The sequence below is a fragment of the Pinus tabuliformis genome, chromosome 4_1 (assembly GCF_031772625.1).
Source record: "Pinus tabuliformis cultivar Carrire ecotype Pingquan chromosome 4_1, CPIR1, whole genome shotgun sequence".
Classification (NCBI taxonomy): Eukaryota; Viridiplantae; Streptophyta; class Pinopsida; order Pinales; family Pinaceae; genus Pinus; species Pinus tabuliformis.
This window is the reverse complement of record NC_142303.1, coordinates 545371015-545391936: the sequence shown is the minus strand read 5'-3', so window position 1 is coordinate 545391936 and position 20922 is coordinate 545371015.

Genomic DNA, 20922 nt, shown 5'->3' with positions numbered 1-20922 from the left:
CTGGGCATTTGACACCTTGCAGAATGATTGTGCCACTTGGCCAATCTCACCCAGCGCAGGTAGCCTTCATTGCTTTTGACATTCAGCGCAGGTACAGAGTGGAGCAGTTGACATTCAGCGCAGATGCTCAGTGGAGCAGCTGACATGATCCAGAAATAGCTTGTTTTTGAGTGTTTTCAGGTGGAGAACTTATTTTCAGTGCTGTGGTTTGCTGACCTTGTTCCTCTAGGGGTAGGAACAACATGTTTAGGGACTTTGGATCCCTTAGATTATTGACATTTCATGCTTCATGCTGTAAGGCACAAAAATGTCTATAACAGTTGCCCCCTAAAGTATGAGGTCGTTTATCGGGTGAAATGCTTTATCAGGAGGATCCGAAGTTCATTCAATCGCTGAGAGGTGCCCTGTAATAAAATACAATACAATACATTATTTTTCATTCTGCTTTCATGATCTAGCTGAGGCGGGCATTCCCATGCTCAGCTTTATAAATTCATTTTGGTACATAGAACAGACGATCGTCTGGTGGTAGACTGATAATTCTCTGCTGAAATTATCATCCTTCGAGTAGGATGATCATCTGCTGCAATGATGTACATAACAAATGTCTTTATATCCTGAATATATATATCGCAGCCCGTATGGATGAAACTAGATCCGGGGTCTTCAAACTCGTTCGATCTTCACTCTAAGTACAAGTTGATCCATGTGAGAATTGCGCTGAAGTCGAACATGGAAAGACATCGCTTGATTACCGGTCAATAATGTAAACCGTTAACAAGCGCGAGAGGAATCACCGATAATGATAATGACCCTCAAGGTACTGCAGTACAATTCACGTGGTGTGAATAAAGGACTTGGCGTCGAACACCACGCAAAATCTTCTGGTCGAAGGTCATTGATGTATACCTGTCGCCGGAAGTGAGAAACTTGCCATTGAGGCATGCAAGCTTCAAAGTACTGAGGGGGATGTTCCTAGATCAACTTCTTGGATAATGAGCTGAAGTCGACAAGAAGCGATCCGTCAAAGGAGGGCCTTAATGAATCCCACATCAGTGACACGGAACGGAGCTAATGATTTTAGTGGAGGTGAAAACAATCTGTGAAATATGATTCAGGGTGGCAATCATGGGTGGATGAAGGATAATGTATGGCAGTGGATGGGACACGGTTGACTCTTTCTGAACACATCTCTTGAACATATAACGACACTGATGTGATGGATCGGTAGCATTACCCCAAATGTGGATGGTTTGGCGAGGACCATGGTGATGAGACCGATGAATGAAACAACCCAACCCGATGTGATATGGAGGACAAAGTGTCATGTTCAAGAGCGACTTGCTACCATTAAAGCTTTGAGGTTCTCCCAATTTTTCCCCAGTCATTTCTGACCAGTACCTCTTTATTTTTGTCAAGCTTGAGGAGGATAACATATGCTTGTTCTATAACCTACCCTTTGGGCAAGCCCATCGCTATGTTTTAACGAGCTTAGCGATAGGGAAACTCGTTCTCGTCTAAAGACAAGTTTGTCGCTATTTAATCATTTTAACGAGCCTAACAACAAGGAAAACTCGGTCCTTTTCAATTTTAGAGAGTCTGAAAAGGTACAGAAAGTTAACTCCAAAATTCCTTTTTCGTCATCTAATCCCTTAAGTCCGAAAAAGTATAAAACAATACAGAAGGGATGAGTTTTCGATAACTTTAACGAGCCGAATAAAACAAGCGCTTGACCTTTTTGTGCAATAATCCCTCAGGTCCAAAAAGATTAAAATCTAGAGGAGGGATAGCTCTTCCGGTCATTTTAACGAGCTGGAAGGCCAAAACTCGGCAAACTTTTCATATTTTACGAGTCAGATGAAAAGAGCTCAAAGAAGACTCGTCTTTTGAGGAACGAGTGATAAACAGGGATAGCAGCAGATTCCAGGTACAGGTTGGAATTTTCCAATCACGGCAGTGTCACAAGGATGGCTAAGTGAAATCACTCTTCGCAGCTGTTCCTCAAAATGGGTAAACAATCATATGGAGGTGAACGATTGGCCAACTGGAATGGAGGTGGCAGGTGCAAAACACGACCAAGGCTTTTTATCGCTAATAAATTTACGATCACAATGGTTATTTACCGGGAAGTTCATTTTTTAACGAGCTTAAACTTGCTCAAAAGCTTATGTTTATTTTTTAACGAGCATGAACTATGACACTAAAACTGCTCGGATCTCGCTTTTCTATTTTTTAACGAGCATAAATTCCGCGGTAAAACTGCTCGATATACCAGTCATAAGATAAGAAATGTCTCCTGCAAGATTCCAATTTTTATAGAGCTTGCACCTCACATAAGCTATGCTCTTTGGCAAATTTTGACCTTTGCCCCACATCCTTTCTTTATGCAAGTTTGGAAACGACTAATCCAAAAAACAGATAAATAACCGCTCTTTGCTTGCACTCCAAAAGGTTCGCATGCCCCCAGGTATAAAGTACAATTTCAAGGCTGCCCCTACTTATCCTTCAAAACATTTGTTTTGATGGGTGAGGCTTGCCTCTTTCAGGTTATCCAAAAAATGGTTTTATTTGCTGCCGCAAATGAAACTCTTTCTTCGGCGATGTATATCATTAGGTTACTCAAAGATGGTTACAATTTGTTGCAGCAAAGGAATCTCTTTCTTTGGAGGCTGCCCCTACTTATCCTTCAAAACATTTGTTTTAATGGGTGAGGCTTGCCTTTTTACCCAAAGATGGTTACAATTTGCTGCCGCAAAGGAATCTCTTTCTTTGGTATTGCCTACCTATTTAGACAAAGGTGAATGACTAGAAATCGTCAAACACATAACTTTGACAAAAGAATCTTGTCCTAGAATAACCCTCTCTTCCTTTTTGGACGGGGTACGGACTAGTCATATTCTTCCGCGGAAATTTACTCTATACCCAAGGTTTCCTCTGCCCAAGGCAGGCCAGGATGCATGCCCCCTGGGTTCCAGTCCCATCTTTCCGAATCACTCGCACTCATCGGGAAGGAGGACTGGGGGTGGAGACATTTCTTGGGTGAATAGACCATTGAGGGTTGGTATTTGACTATTTGCGATGCGTGATCCCGGAAATGAAAGTTGGTCTATGAGCTTGACCATTCTTCCTTCGTGTGGAAAACACATTACTCTAAAGAGTGAGGAGACTATAGCTCCCATGCAATATATATAGTCTCGCCCAAGGAGTAGGTTATAATCCAAGGGTCCTTGAACGACCATCACGTTCATTTGAACGGTCTTCCCTTTCAATGTAACAGGTACATTGGGGAGGATCCCTAATGGTCGACTGGTTCCTTTATCAAAACCCGAGAGATTTCTTATCTCAGGCAAAAGCTCTGGGGAACCCAGTGCTTTCCAAGCAATAGAGGAAAGGATACTCACAGATGCCCCTTCATCAATGATAGTTCCAGCCATCACCATTCTATAAATTTGGACTATGATTCTGAATGGTATACTGGCTGGTAACCGGGGTCTGCCTAGTTGGTTCCAATCAAAGGACACAACCAGGTTGCTTGGTGGTGGGACCGAATACACGGCCGGATATGACCTTGACGATGTTCCTTCCTGCGATAAAGGAATGGGCACATTGCCCTGATGCTCATCAGAGTCGGTGTTGATGAAAAGAATCTGGATGGTGTCATCCTTATTCTCTTCAGTGAGGGTGTCATTTGAAGATGAATCTTCAGTGACGGTGTCATTTGAGGATGAAACTTTTGAAGGAAGAACCGGGTCAACTGCCGTATCGACCTTTAGACTTTCGTCTGGTCTGGATTCAGTAGGTTCATTTTCAATGACTGACGCTTCAGCTGACCACTTGAGCGGGCCAGCTATATTTTCAACCGATGAAGGACTTGGCACGAGTTTTTTTTATCCAAGAGGAAGCCTCAACGGTGAAACCGGACGATCTTCCAAAACTCTCTTCGCTTCGTCTAAGAAGGGACAATGGTGGATGGCGTGATCGCCTTCACACAGTCTGCAGGGGGATCTTGCTCCCCCTCTTTGTCTTGAACCTTCACTTTCGCTGGTTGACAGTAAGCAATCAACATGACTATTAGAGGTTGATGCTCCCGAATTGTGCAGACGAGGGGACCAGTCCCTTAGTATCCGGGGAATACAGGGACAATCTCTATGGAAGTGGTCTCCTCTACATATGACACATGGCGATTTAGGCCCGGTCTGTGCTGTGTGTGGATTTTTGTCAGATGTCTTCTGCTTGCCCCCAGGCGCCTTAGGCTCCTTCTTCTTCTTCTCCTTCTTCTTCTTTTCCTTCTTCTCCATGGGAGCTTGGTTTTTGCCAGCCCCACCTTGCGAAGATGAGGGATTGGAGGAAGAGTTATAGGAAGTAGAAGGCTGGTGGGCAGCTCTAGACTGATCTAACTGTTGACTCGACTGTTCAGGAACCATGGTGGTCTGAACTACATTAGTTGAGAAAAACCAAATAGGCAGGCCAATTGTCAGTCCTGGAAGCGACAATGTGGCCATGTGGGGCGCACCAACTTCTCCCCAAGAGGAGAATGGACTAGGATTTCCATCATGTGGAGTTCCTTGGTTGGGGCGTTCCATGTTCTCAACTTAAGATCAACGTGGGAATAGGAGGTGATTATGTTCCGTTTAAAATAAATTTTATAACGACGCTTAGACACAACTTGCTTTTTCACTTTTTAAGAGTCGAGAAAAAGCTAAAGATGACTCTAGTCTCCTTCGATGTTTTAACGAGCCCGAAGTGACAAATGCTCGGATGGACTTTTTCAGTTATAGAGTTTGAAAAAGGCCAAAAGAAACTGCTCTGGAGTTCTAGGCAGAGGGTGTGCCAAACTTTTCGCAAAACCACAGAATACGTTTTACGGTATGAGTGGTCGATCTTCGTGAATGCTGTGTTCACTGCATTGCGATCAGTAGGGCAGCCGACACGGTTTCCTATTGGATAAAGGCTTTATTCCTATAGGGGTCTCCCAATATATATGCGACGGTACGCGGGAGCACAAGTCCGTATTGATACTTATCGCTTCACCGTGGAGGAATCACCCAACCACTCAACGCTAAGATATCACGTTTAACGACGCCGGAACACGTCTCTAGCTTAGACCTCTAGATGTTTGCGTTATGTTTCAAAGCATTGTTAGGTTCATTCAATATATTTTAAGTTGATCTTTTTTAAAGTTTGCCTTTCAAGGTTCACCACGAGATGTATTGATACAAATTCCTAAATGCAGTCTAAGATGAGAAGCAAGCTTTTTCAATCTTTTCGACTTATGAAAATCTTAACTACTGAGGGAAAAGAGAGACAAAATCTTTTCACACAGATCAAAGAGCACTCGCTAATGCACTTTTTCCCTAAATCAACATACAAACTTATATGCAAAATGCAAAGATGCAGGTATTTCTTTTCTCTTTCTTAATGTTGGCGTAATGCAAAAAGAAAGCTGTTGTATAATTTTGAATTCAATTTCAAGTGAAAGCAAACAAGCTTGTCCAAAATCAAAAGACACCTTAAGATTTACTTGTTTCGACACTAGAAATATATAAACTCAAACCAAATGACGAAAGCAAAAGCTCAATCAGCTATGAACAGCAAACAAACTAACTCTTAAGATCAAAACGACACTTTATCACAGGTCTAGATCTAAGAGGTCACAGCAAGACTAGTTCACTTTCGTTATGGGAAACTGTAAATGATACAAGAAATACACAAAGAACAAACACAATTTCTTTATACAACCGAGGCAGAATAGTGACAAGGAAAGTTGGTTTCAGATAGGCACACTGACTGGTAACAAAGAGCAAAAACAAGAGTGAAAACAGGGCAAGAAACAGCAGGAAACCCCAGCAGCACAAGGCAGGACTGGTCCAGCGCAGGTGGAACACTGCCTGTTTGACCTTCAGCACAGGTAGCCCCTTCGGGAACTGCGCTGAAATGCAGACAGCCTTTGTACAGCCTGCACTGAAGAACGAAACTTTCGTTTCTGGTGGTTTCCGGGTCACAGATTGCTCAAAAATTCACAGTTTTTGCTGAAATCAGAAGCTATCAGTCAAGGACACACTAAGGGATGACAAGGAGGATGAAAAGCTATCACTAAGAGCTTATTAGAGTCCTTGTGGATCAGCTCTTCAAATCATAAACTTGCCCAGAAACTGAGCCAGAGTAGCTGCCCTCTACTTTGCATTTGAAAGATTCAAACACAGTTCGATTCGGTACTCCTTTTGTTTATGAAATGAATAGAAAAAACACAAACAACCAACAAGATACGATCCCCAGCGGAGTCGCCAATTTGTTGTTGGGAAAAGTATCCAATACGGAATGACCCTATCCCACTCTAAGGGTGATAGTACCTCAGCAATAACTGAATACAAAGCTATTCAAGATTACTTCTTTATGAGATGTAAGAGAGAGGAGAAAGGGATCCACTAACCGTTGTCTTCCGCTAATGGTTGATCCAATCTTCCCTCTTTGCTGCTTGCTCCCAGCTCCTTGCTCTTTCACTGGCCCAGCTACACAAAGATCCTGCAAAAGCACAAGAAAGGGAAACTACAAGAAGCATACATCCATAATTGATTCAAGGATTAGAATAAATCAAATATACAAGCATCAATACACCATTAAGATACATGCATATAGAAGAACCTCAAATGCTTTATTAATGGAAGAAGTAAAGTTCTGAGAGTGTTACAACCATAAGAGGCCCAATCCAGCAACACCTCCCAGCAGAAAGAAATCTCCTCTTCACCTCCTTCAAAGCAATCACCCAATAGTTCTATGCACAAACCAACAGCACTTCCTTACATTCACAAGATTCCAGCCTCCCTAGACCTCATGAGAGAGTTCTATATATAGGAGATTTGGAGAAAGGATGAGTCAGCTTGAGGCTGGCATGAAGCTGACTAGTTTCCTCTCCCACTTCAGTTATACTTCAGTTCTTGAGTCCACTTGGAGTTTCTTGCTTCCACTTGGAGATCTAGATCCTCTTACTCATCACAAGGCGAATTCCTTGATCCAAGTGTCATTTTGGAAGCTTCCTGGGCATTTGACACCTTGCAGAATGACTGTGCCACTTGGCCAATCTCGCCCAGCGCAGGTAGCCTTCATTGCTTTTGACATTCAGCGCAGGTACAAAGTGGAGCAGTTGACATTCAGCGCAGATGCTCAGTGGAGCAGCTGACATGATCCAGAAATAGCTTGTTTTTGAGTGTTTTCAGGTGGAGAACTGATTTTCAGTGCTGTGGTTTGCTGACCTTGTTCCTCTAGGGGTAGGAACAACATGTTTAGGGACTTTGGATCCCTTAGATTATTGACATTTCATGCTTCATGCTGTAAGGCACAAAAATGTCTATAACAATATGGTTAGATACACCCCCCTAGCCTTCAATAAAACTTGCCAAAGTTGGCAAGGCATCTGTCTATTGTTCTAGAAGTTTTAGATATTCTTGTGTAATGAGGGTTTTTATGGTAGAGGAAAAAAAAACTTTCTTATATTTCCTAGAGGAAGGATGATTTCATGCTCACTCAAAATTAATTGAAATTACCCTTCTTATCTGGCCCAATTTAAAGGAAACATCCATATTTCATTTTTGTATTTGAAAACTTTTATCAAAAGTTTCCCATAGGGTGTACTATTGAAAAAAAATGAAAATTTTGCAAGATTCTTGTTCACATATGACAAGGAGAAATATGTATTTAGCCTTGGTTTGGGTGTTTTCCTCTAAATCCTAGGGTTTGGGAGTGAAATTCCTTAAAATCGGGATCTTTTGCAGAAACTTTTGTCTTCCTGTAGCATCTATGTTTTCCTGTAGCGCACAGTCTATCTTTCATGTAGCAGCCCTATTTCTCCTGTAGCAGCTCTTCCTAATCATGTAACACCTAAAAATCAACTATGTATCTCTTCTGTAGCACCCTAGGCAACCCCTAGTATCATCTAGCTCAACCCTCGATGCCTCAATGAGCCTTTCTAAATGTTTTGGGAGTGAGCATTGATACAATTGCAGTTGAGCCTTGTTCTTTTATTTCCTTTTTTGGTAATGGCTCAGAGTGTTTCAGTGAATTGGTCTTTGCACAAATTTTCTCTTTCAACTATTGTCCCCACTCCTCATAATCATCACCCTTCCTAATTTGGATTTTCCACATTGCATGAGCTAGGGAGTTAGCTGCAATTAACTAGTTGAGAGTGGCCGAGACTGTTGACCCATCCAAAGCTTATAAAACCTCATCTCTCATGCATTAGCAACAAATTTCTAACTATAATATGCTCAAGAGAAGAGGTCAATAATATTGCATACCTTTACCTACTTGATGGTTGTTGGAGAGGAATGCATGTTGTTGCTAAGTTGATGATCGATCCATGCTTCCCTGGAGGTGTTAATTTTCTTTGCTTGCTTTTACACAAGTCTTCATAGCTTGATGATTCTTTGAATGATAAGGTTGTTGTGTGAAACTTTCTTCCCAGTGTTCAATATTCTATGGTGGAGTGGATGGACTGCTTCCTAAGGAGGGTGTGCACCCTTCTCAATCTTCAGAAATGGATTCATGCTACTCAAGGTGGCTAGATCTTCTGCTGTGTGGGTGAAAAAAAGAATTGATGCTGAGTTATGTTGTCACTATGCACGCTTCTTACAAGACGAATCCTCTTCGTGTAGCAGTCATTTAATTCCTCTTTGAGACATCATTAATGCATGTGAGATTGATGTAAAGTCATAGGAGGTATAAGGACAAGGTTAAAATCATCAAGAGGTGGTGTAGGTTGTGGAAATTTTGATGACAAAGTATTTTCTGATTTGTTTTCATGTAAGGAAAAGTGGAATTTGAACATGACTTTTGGTTAGATGGAGTGTATGAGTGATGAAACTGGTGTTAAGGGACCTCTCTCAACCTTCCCTGAAGAATACATGACTTTTTGAGCCCTTTCTCCAATCGGATTTTCTCTTGTAGCTTCTTCTCAGCCATCCTGTAGTGCTACAGGATCTTTGTATAGCAATTACACTCTTCCTGTAGCAGAATTATTTTATGCATATCTCCCAAACAGTAGACTGGATTGACTTGAAATTTGGTGAGCATGTTTCCATCATCCCTATTCATCTCCCCATTAAAAATCTTAGCCAATGGATGTACGAATCTAAAGAAAATTTAAATATGGTTGTAGGTGATGGAGGTCAAATTCTTGAAAAGTGTGCACCAAAATTGGCTGAAATTGCTTGGGCATGTTACCATCATCCACATGCATCTCCCCATGTAGCGATTCAGAAAATGGATGTACGGTTTTCAAGACATGATAAAAACAATTTTATGTTCTATGTATTTTGACTTCCTGTAGTAAAACAAAGCCTTCTTGTAGCATTTTATGATAGCAAGGAAAATGAATGGGAAAATCTTGGGAATGATGGGTAGATGGTGGAAAGAGATGAGGGTGATGGATTGGCATGGACTTGGGCCTTCTAGAGCATATGAGGAAAGGGGGAGAAAGTTCAAGTTTGACTTCCTTAGACTAGAATTTTGACCAACTTTTTCTTTTGGTGCCAACTTGTTTCTATTGCTTGTAGAGGTTGGAGAGCACTTGCATACATCAGAGAGATACACAGAGCAAAGGATTTTTCTTTTTTCATTTTTTTTTTTCTTTTAGGCCTACTTGTTGCCTCAATGAGGTTTTCAACTAGTATGTCTGCCTAGGCACCTCAAAGGAGGTTTTCACCTATCATATTTTCTTTTTCTTTTTTTCTCTTTTTTGCCAGCCCATTGACCACCTCATGAATGTTTTCAATCAATGAGCCAATCTTAGGTGCCTTAAAGGAGGTTTTCACTTGAGATTTTTTTTCTCTTATTTTTCATTTTTTTCCTATCTTACTCTACTCGAAAAAAATAAATAAATAAATAAATAAAAAATCATTTTCAAGTGAAGGAATACTTCCAATGGAGCCACTTTCATAACAAGATGACAGATAAAATCATGTCTAGGCTTGAAACATATGCTTTGGCATGTACCTAAATGTGAGATACCAACTGCTTTGATTGAGATAATATCAAAACTTATTGAAGAAGTGTGTTGTTGCAACTTAACAATTTTATGAAACCCTATTTCAATATAGTTATGATGCCCTTGGTCCACTTGTTGATTTGGATCATCTTGGATGTCTTCTTCTTCCATGAAATTCATATCTTCTTCTTTTCGCTGATTATTATCTTGAACACATAGAGGATCTAATGGTGAACATGATGTAACTTCCTCAATATCTGATTCCGATGTCTTTTCTCCATCAAGTGCAGCCCATGATCCTTTGGTTTCATCATTTGAATCTTCTTCTTCTGGATGTTTTCCTTTAATGACATCAATAGAATATCTTTTTTGAAATACCTTTCTTGATATAAGATGAATACCATTTAGATAAAGAGATGTTAAGAAGTTTTGTGCCTCAACATTGTAAGTGGATTGAGTTACTTCCTTGTGTGGGTTTGGAAATGGTGGTACAATTAGTTGAGTGGGAGTGGATCTTCAAGATGGATGAGGTTGGGGTTGTGGTTGTGGTGGAGGTGGATGGTAGGGATAACATGGAGTTGGGTATGGAGGATATTGATGAAAAGATTAAGGATATTGTGGATTTCTCCCATAAGTTTCTTTCCAACCTTGTTTCTAAGACTTCTTTTCGGGTTGAGATGGCCAAGGTTTCCAAGGAAAGGGTGTGCTCCAATTATTTTGAGATGGATGTGCATAATTTTGACATTGTGAATGAGGCTCTTGCATCATACCAAGTTGACTAGGCTTCCATTGTCCTCTTGGAGCTACATAACATAGTTGCTTTGGTGATTGACTTGCTCCATTGTCCTCTTGGTAAACTTCCTTCAACCTTGGTAATGATGGGCAATATTTAACAACATGTGATTTTGCATGGACAACACAAATATCATCATCTTATTTTTCCTCATCTTTCATTCTTAACATTTCTACTTGTTCGCTTAGATCACTGAGAATTTGTGTTTTAAAGTCATCAAACAAATTTCCAAGTTTAGCCTGACTTACTAATCTTGATGCCAATTTACTTACTCTTGCCCTTCGTCTTGATAAGTGTTTGCATGTTTCACAAATTTCTTCAAATGATAATTGGTATACATCACCTCTACTCATGAGATCAAGGAGATGAATCCACTCATCTTTAATTGTTCTAAGTAAGAGGGTTTTTAGTGTTTCAGATCCTAAATGATTTAATTTTTCCCTCTTAATGTTATACATGAACCTCTTTATTAGATACTCAAGGATATCATATTCTTTTGTATTCATTCTAAATATTTCTTCCTTAAGATCATGACCTTTATATTTTTCTAGAAATATCTTTTGCATCATTCCATGATCTTATTGAATTAGTCCCTAAACTCATGAACTATTTAAGAGCTCCATCCTTCAGTGTTGCCAGAAACAATCTCAACTTTTGAGTGTTTAGTAAGTAGCCATAAGATATACAAAAGATTTCAAATTCAAATAGAAAGTTTCCTAGATCCTCTAACCTTAGACCATCAAAGTTTTCAAGAAAAGATGGAGGGATGTTCTTCATGTGCACATTAAAATCAATATCTTGAATGGGAAATCCAAGAGGATCTTCCTCAGTGTCATCATCTCCATCCATTTATCCTACCGTGTCTGTCATATCTTCTTATTCTACCTGCAAATATGAATGGTAATGTGGCTCCTACTACACCACATGATCAAATTAGGGGGTTGGTGTTAGAGAATTTTTTTGAATAAGAATGCTCATGCAATGCAATTTTTTGTTTTGAGATGAAATATGCCTCATGCAAATCTTTTTTTATTTTTGTAGAAAGTAAAAGAAATCAATAAACTAGGGAATAAAAAATGCATACTTTGACACCTCCCTGACAACAGTGCCAAAAGGTGACGAGGCTTAGTATTGCAGCAAGAATATTGCAACTCCCAAGGCTACCAACTTTAATTGTCAACCCAGGGTTCGTACAAACTTAAGAGGTATCGACACTATATGTGCAACATACAATGTGTCTTTCTTTCACTGTCATGATGTAATGGAGTGAATGTAATGAAATCAAATCCTAAACTGATTGCATAAATGGAAAGTTTACTTTGGAAAATAAATTGATCCTAGGCAAGAACAACAAATTGTAATTGAAATCCTAAGAGCATGACTTGAAATAAATAGGCCTAATCTACATTGTAAAAATGCATGTCTTAATCGGTGTTTATTATTCCTCAACCATTGATTTAGAGCCTAGGGGTCATGATTAAATCATAAGAGACAAAAAACCAATCTTTTTGAGCAAATATGGGCAAGTACATACGTGCTAGAAGAGTGCTACAGGAAGTTACAGGTGTCGCTAAAGGAAGTTACAGGATTTGCTACAGGAAGATATAATTCACCGAATGACCAAGTGAATCAAATCCAAATTGGATGGAATTTTTTTTATATGGAATAGGATGTCTTGGGTCCCCATTCCAAGTGGAACCACTTAAAAATACCCATGTTAACAAATTCTAAAAAATAGCAGAAAATTACTAGCCTAAAATCTAGAAATTCGAGAACTAGTGAGCTAGTTAATCTATCAAATGCCTAAACTAATCAAGTGAAAATGAAATGGGGAATTTTTTTTTTATTAACTTGAATGTGTTTTTTGATCTAATTCAAGTGGAATCAACTCAATTTAAACTCATTAGAATGTTCTAAAAAATAGCATAAAATTATTACTATTTACCACAAGGGACTTCCAGAAATTTAGATATGGGAATAAGAAAACTAATCCAAGTATCTCAATGATTACTATGACCCTCCAAAGATGTTACGAGGATTAAATCATGTTCATGATCCTGCAGAATAAATTACTTCAACCATTTAACCCAATCCTACAACAAGAAATCACCAATACTAAATGCAAAAATAGGAAAAACAAGAACAAGAGATGCATGTAAATAAGAAGTGAAAAGAAGAAAAGTAAATTGTACAAAAGAGATATGAGGTACTTGGGATGACCAAGCCCACGGAAATGAAGAGTCCTATGAAATAGAAAAATATTTAGAAGTTGAAAATGGCACCACACTTCATTATTTCCATAAATACAATTACATCCCTGCAATAAATGAAAGTGGAGCTACAAAAATACAATTTTTCTCCACAAGAAGAGTAATAAAAACCAACCCGTAGAGGAAAATTCGAATTGGTAATTATACAAAATGATGAGGAAGCATTATATTTGAAAGGAGGAATATTTCCCCTCCAAAATCCCTCAAATAGTTGATTTGGTCCCATCACTAGGAATCAGCATTAAATGTCAGGGAACACATTCCTATATTTTTTTCAATCATTGGAGCTCAAAATTTGTGCAATAATTCCATAATATCTTGTCGATGTATTATCCAATATTGATCCCCCTGTAGTAGGGAGAAAGTACCTAAATTATCTCCTCCAAATCTTCATAATATGCCCAATATTCTCACAATATTCTACAAAAATAAATAATATTAGGCACAAATATGCAGTTCTCCATAAACCTTCCTAATGAACATATTAAAGTTAAAAATATGTCATCTAATGCAAAAAAAGAGGTTTAATGTGCTGAAATATGGTCATATGGGCCTTAATTTATGTCTAATTTTGAGGCCCATCAATCTTGATCTTCATCCAAATTTGGGAAGAGCACCTCCACCATATTCAACAAGTCCTCCAAACCTTACGACAACACAAGTTGTGTGCCAATATGGAGAAATGCACTTTATGGCATGACCAAGTTCAATATCTGGGGTACATCATTGATGAGCAAGTTGTGCATGTGGACCCAACCAAGATACAAGTCATTCGGGATTGGCGAGCCCCAACCACTTTAACAGAGCTCCGCAACTTTCTGAGCCTTGCCAATTGCTACTGATTGTTCATGTTGGGGTTCTCTCATATCACTTGGCCTTTAAGTCAAGTCAAAAAGGGGGGAGTGAGAGAAAAATTATTGTGGTTCGAGACCCAGCATAAGGCGTTTACTGAGTTGAAGCAACGCCTCTGCTCTACACTAGTGCTCACATTACTAGACCTGCAACAACCATTTGAGATTGAGACAAATGCCTCCGACTATGCCATTGGAGCAATTCTTACTCAGAAGGGGCATCTAATGGCTTACTATAGTGAGACACTTTCATACACACTCCGAAAGTATCCCACCTATGACAAAGAAATGTATTCCATTGTGCGGTCCTTCCATCAATGGAAGCATTAAATTATGGGAAAGGAAATGATAATCCACACAAACAACCGACGCTTGCAGTTCATACAGACACAAGGGAAGTTACAGATGATCTCCATCAGAAATTGTCTACATACTTGCAACAATTCCATTTGAGCATTAAGTACAAGAAGGGCAACACCAATAATGTTGCAGACTGCCTCAACCGACCACCAGTCATGGCGTTGATCACTGTACTCGACTCCTATGGGATCGAAACTTCGGGGTGGCCACATCTTTACCAGAGTGATCCAAAATTTGGCAACACATTCCAGACACGCCTAGATCGTAAGCAAGTTCCAAATTTTCACCTCCAGGCTGCTTTGTTATGTAACCTGGGATACATTTGTGTTCTTTCAAGAGAGTGTGCCAAGATGATTTGGGATGTGCACTACAGTCGAGGCGTTGGACATTTTGGAGTAGAGAAAAAAATGGCATTACTGCAAAGGTATTTTTATTAGCTGAACCTTCATAATGATGTTGGGAGGTACATTAAATCCTGCACTGCCTGCTCCATTACAAAACCAACCATCAAGAAGCAAGGCATATATACTCCTCTTCCTACTTCTAGTTGACCTTGGGAATCCATCTCCATGGATTACATGTTGGGCCTTCCTTCTTCCAAGAACAACAATGAGTGCATTTTTGTAGTCATTGACAAGTTCTCTAAGATGGCCATTATGGCGGCCTGCAATAAGAGTATCACAACAAAGGTCACTGCTAAGCTCTTCTTTGAGCGAGTGTGGGCACACTTTGGGATCCCACAGTCCATTGTCTCAAATCGGGGAAACAGATTCCTAAGTGCCTTTTGGTCAAGTCTTTGGTCGATGTTGGATACAAAACTTACTAAGTACACTACTTTCCATTCCCAAACTGATGGCCAAATAGAGGTTGTCAATAAGATGATCGTACACATTTTGCGCATGTACAACTCTAAGAATCCACGCACATGGGATGAAATCCTACCCTATGTCTAGTACAACTACAATAGAGCTCTCCATAGCTCAATAGGGCACAACCCCTTTCCGGTAGAATTGGGTTTCCAACCATTATGCCCCATTGATATGACCATACCATTTGCAACTACTCAGGCAGATTCGACTCACGTCCAGTCTGAAGCCGACAAGGATAACAACTTAATTGAGCCCATTCAACACATCCACCAGTAGGTTCACAACATATTTGAGAAGTCAAATTCCAAGTACAAGTAGTTCCGTGATCAACATCAGGTTCCACACAAGTTCTAGGTGGGCAACAAAGTTTAACTACATTTGCAGAAGGAGCGCCTCGTAGGACCCCATCGCAAGCTTCACCCGCTCTGATGTGGGCCATACACCATCACCAAGGTTGTAGGGGACAATACCTTCGGGCTCAACATTTTACGATTCCTTGGTTTGCACCCAGTGTTCAATATAGACTGCCTTCGCCCATACTTTCTACCATTGTTGGACACATCTGACGTTTCAGAACAACTCACACCAATAGAGAAAAACCTATACTACATGGAACAGGCCACAACCGATCGAATCATGGACACACAAATCAAGAACACCTACCATCAGAAGATCCAACTATATCGGGTTGTCAAAGTTGGCCAACTCCTGCACTAAGACAAGTGACTCACTAGGGAACAAGTTCAGCACAAGTTTCCTTATCTCATGGAGGCACCCAATGCAATGGGGACCATTGCTTCCTGTGGGGGGGGAATGATCCAGGTGGATATTGGTGGCCACCCACCTATTCCAATTTGACCCTCTACACTGTCTCTTTCAGTTTTTCAGTTTCCTTAGTTGTTGTAAAATTTATTATTTTTTCTATTTTTTCAGGTCCTAAACTTCTGGAGTCATTTTGAGGCCATAAACGACGTTTTTAGAGAAAACAGAGAGAATAGAAATACTCCATATAGATTTGTTAGTTTTTTTTCGGCCTCCTCTTCGAATTCTTCAAAACTAGGTATTATGATATCCAAACAAAGATCATATGCCAAAGCTACAGCCCTTGGAAGTTGATGTACCAATTAACCCAAATAGGGCCCACTGTTTTGTTGCTTTATCTCCTAGGGTTAGGTTTTTTTAGGGTTTTCGATTGTTTCTCAATAATAAATAGGCCTTTGAGCCTCATTGCAACACAATCCAAAGGCATGTAGCCGCCGCATCTCTTGTCATAGATAAGCTACCATCGCCCGAGCTAGTATATTTCCATTTTTGTTTGTAAGCATATTTAAGTATTTGATATTAATGAAATGAAGTGTTAGTTCTGTTGTATCTCTATATTTATGGTTATATATGTGATTCATTGCATTCATATTTAAGTTTGGGTCAGTGATATCAGAGCAATCTCCTCGTTCTCTATTTTTCTTTGCATTTCCCCAACAAGGTCAGGATATAAGGAGTTAGGGTTCGAATTGGTCGAACCTTTGCAAGACCAGCCTCGCAAATCCAAATGACCTCCCACGGAAAAAGATAAGAAAGACGAGGGGGAATAAGATCCTTTCAAAATATTTCTCAAAGAAGCCCTTGAGTGACATAGGAACGGGATCATGGACAATTTTACCCAGATCCTTTAGCAGCTACCCAAAGGCGACACATCTTCTTCTAGCAGCCACTCTGTATATGCCACACCCTCTAAGGTAAAAGTTAACTTCGACATCCCCATATTTTAAGGGAAGATGGATGCAGACGCCGTAGATAAATGGTTAAATCTTCTAGAAGGATATTTTTTGTTCATGATTTTTCCAGCCGGGAAAAGATTACTCTTTCACTTCTCAAAGCTGCAAATTGGTGGGAAACCTATTGTGAGAAGAATGATGAAAGTATTCCTTCACAATTTTCAGCCACACCCACTTGTGATTCATTCCAGGATGCCATCAAGGAGCAATACTACCCTGTCGAAAGCTATGAGGATAAGTACCTAAAGTGGAGCACGCTGCGGCAGGGAAGGGACCAAGACGTGTCGGAGTTTACTAATGTCTTTCATACTCGTCACACGAAGTTTGGTATCAAGGATTTTGAGATACATTCATTACAACATGTATTTCCTAATACATCTCCTTGCTCAGCACAACATACCAATAAACTTCCAAGATTGAGCAAAAGTTTAAACAGAAGAAGCAAGACTTTGGATCTACGAGTCCAAAGCAAGGGGAAGGCACCCCCAAACTGCGGAGCAAAAAACAAAGCCAAGGCGGGGCAACCCAGGAAAACCCACCGAAGTCGCAAGCAAATAAAAACACCACAAAGACAAAGAAGGACATGGGAAAATGGGGTGAGTTCCATAAGAGCTCGACTCACAACACAAGTGAGTGTCGGGCCAAATAGTCACTGGCGGTTGAGCTGAAGGCTTCAGAATCAGACGCATGTTCTGACCCTGAATCATAAAACGAAAAGGGAAATGACAAAGGGAAGCAAATCATAGATACCGTAGCCACCACCAAGATCCAAAAGAACAAGCCTGAAGATCCAGAGGAGGGGGAATGCTTCTTCGACTCACAGATATGGGTGAAGAAATCTCCGCTGTAATTCATTGTCAACACCAGGAACCAAAATAACCTCATTTCAGCAGAGGTCATGAAGTGGCTAGGTGTACCGACTACAACACATCCACAGTCGTACACCATCAGGTGGCTTCACCAAGGACGAGATCTTCATGTCAACAGATAGTGTCACCTTCCCTACAACATCAAGCCCTTCATGGATGAGGTATTTTGTGATGTTGCTCCTCTTGAAGTTTCTGACATATTGTTAGGACAACCATACTCATGGAAGTGGCATGTTGTATATGAGTCTAGACCTCGCTATATGAATATTACTTTCGGCAACATGTTGTACAGGATACCGGAGGTAGCCCCGTTTACTGCCATTTTTTTTATCTCTGCGAAGAATGCAATAAGATCATTTGATAGACCAGAAAATTTGTTTTCCTTATGATTCGCCCTCGGGAAAAGAAGAATATTGTGGTTATGGCTTCCAAACAGGGCTCCTTCGCAGAGCAACAATAGATGTACAAGGTCATGGAGGAGTACAGGGACATTTTCGCCTCACTTACGGGGATACCTCTGCATTTCCAGATCAAGCACTCCATCAATTTGACCACGAGCATGATGCTACCCAACATACCAATCTATCGATGCTCTGTTTTGGAGAATGATGAGATCAAGAGGAAAATCCAGGAGTTGTTGCAGAAAGGGCACATCAGGCCAAGTTCATCAACCTGTGGGACCCCAATTGTATTGGTATAGAAGAAGGACGAGACTTGTAGACTCTATATTTACTATCGAGCATTGAAGAAAATCACTATCCAGAATAGGTATCCAATCCCACGGATTGATAACCTTTTGGACCAGCTCAAGGGGGGAAATATTTCAGCAAGATTGACTTGAAGTCGGGTTATCACTAGGTGCCTATCGAACCCTACGATGTGTGGAAGACCCCCTTCAAATACAAGAAGGGCATTTTTGAATGGTTGGTCATGCCTTTAGGGTTAACAAATGCCCCCACACCCTTAATGCGGTTGATGGACGGCATCTTGCGACCCTTCGCCAATGCATTCATGGTGGTGTATTTAGATGACATATTGATCTTTAGCCAGAGTTGGGAAGAGCACCTCCACCATATTCAACAAGTCCTCCAAACCCTATGACAACACAAGTTGTGTGCCAATATGGAGAAATGAACTTTTGGCATGACGTAGTTCAATATTTAGGGTACATCATTGATGAGCATGGTGTTCATGTGGACCCAACCAAGATACAAGTGAATTGGGATTGGCTAGCCCCCACCACTCTAACAGAGCTCCACGACTTTCTAGGCCTTGCCAATTTCTACCACAAGTCCGTGTGGGGGTTCCCTCATATCACTTGGCCTTTAAGTCAGGTCACTAAGCATGCAGCAAAAGAAAAGCTCTTTTGGCCTGAGACCCAATAGAAGGTGTTTGCTGAGTTGAAGCAATGCTTCTTCTTAGCACCAGTGCTCACATTACCAGACCTACAGGAACCATTTGAGATTGAGACATATGCCTCCGACTATGCTATTGAGGTAGTTCTTACTCAACGATGGAATCCAATGGCTTACCATAGTGAGACACTTTCAAACGCATTCTGAAAGTATCCCACATATGACAAAGAAATGTATTCCATTTTGCAGGTCTCCCGTCAATGGAAGCATTACATTATGGGGAAGGAAACGATAATCCACACAGACCACCAACCCTTGCAGTTCATACAGACACAAGGGAAGTTGCAGAAAGATCGCATCAGAAATGGTCCAAGTACCTACAACAATTCCATTTGAATATTAAGTATAAGAAGGGAAGCACCAATAATGTTGCAAACTGCCTCATCCAACCACCAGTCATGGCATTGATAACTGTATTAGACTTCTGTGGGCACGAGACTACGTGGTGGCCACATCTTTACCAGAGTGATCCAGAATTCGGAAACACATACCACACACTCCTCAATGGTAAGCAGGTTCCAAATTTCACCTCCAGGATGCACTTTTATGCCACCTGGGACACATTTGTGTTCCTTCAAGCGATCGTGCCAAGATGATTTCGAAGGCGCACTACAATCGGGTCGTTGGACATTTTGGAGTAGAGAAAAAATTGGCAATAAAATAAAAGTATTTTTATTGGTCGAACCTTCATAATGGTGTTGGGAAGTTCATTAAATCCTGCACTGCCTGCGCCATTGAAAAACCAACCATCAAGAAGCAAGACCTATATAATCCTCTTCCTACTGCTAGTCGACCTTGGGAATCCATCTTGATGGATTACATGTCGGGCCTTCCTTCTTACAAACACAACAATGACTGTGTTTTCGTGGTCGTCGACAAATTCTCTAAGATGGCCATTATGGCGGCCTACAAGAAGAGTATCACAGCAGAGGCCATTGCTAATATTTTCTTTAAGCGAGTGTGGTTGCACTTTGGGAACCCACAGTCCATTGTCTTAGATCGGGAAAAAACATTCCTAAGTTCCTTTTGGTCAAGTCTCTGGTCGATGCTGGATACAAAACTTACTAAGTCCATGACTTTCCATCCCCAAACTGATGGCCAAAGAGAGGTCGTCAATAGGATGATCTTACGCATTTTGTGCTTGTACAACTCGAAGCATCCACGCACATGGGATGAAACCCTACCTTATGTCCAACACAGTTACAACAGAGCTCTCCATAGCTCAACGAGGCACAACCCCTTTTAGGTAGGATTGAGATTTCAACCATTATGCCCCATTGATGTGGTCATACCATTTATAGCTACTCAGGAAAATTCGGTTCACGTCAAATCCAAAGCCAACAGGGCTAACAACTTCATTGAGAGCATCCAACACATCCGCCAGCAGGTTCACAACATCTTGGAGAAGTCAAATGCCAAGTACAAGCAGCACCATGATCAACATTGGGTTCCACACAAGTTCCAGGTGAGAGAGCTACATTTGCAGAATGAGCGGCTCACTGGACCCCACCACAAGTTTTGCCTGCTCTAATATGGGCCATACACTATCCCCAAGGATGTAGGGGACAATTCCTTCGAGCTCAAAATTCCACCATTCCTCGGTCTGCACCGAGTGTTCAATGTAGACTGCCTTCGGCCATACTTTCCACCATTGTTGGACACATCCGACATTGCAAAACAACTCACACACCCACAGCTAAACTCAGACTGCATGGAACAAGCCACAACCGATTGGATCATG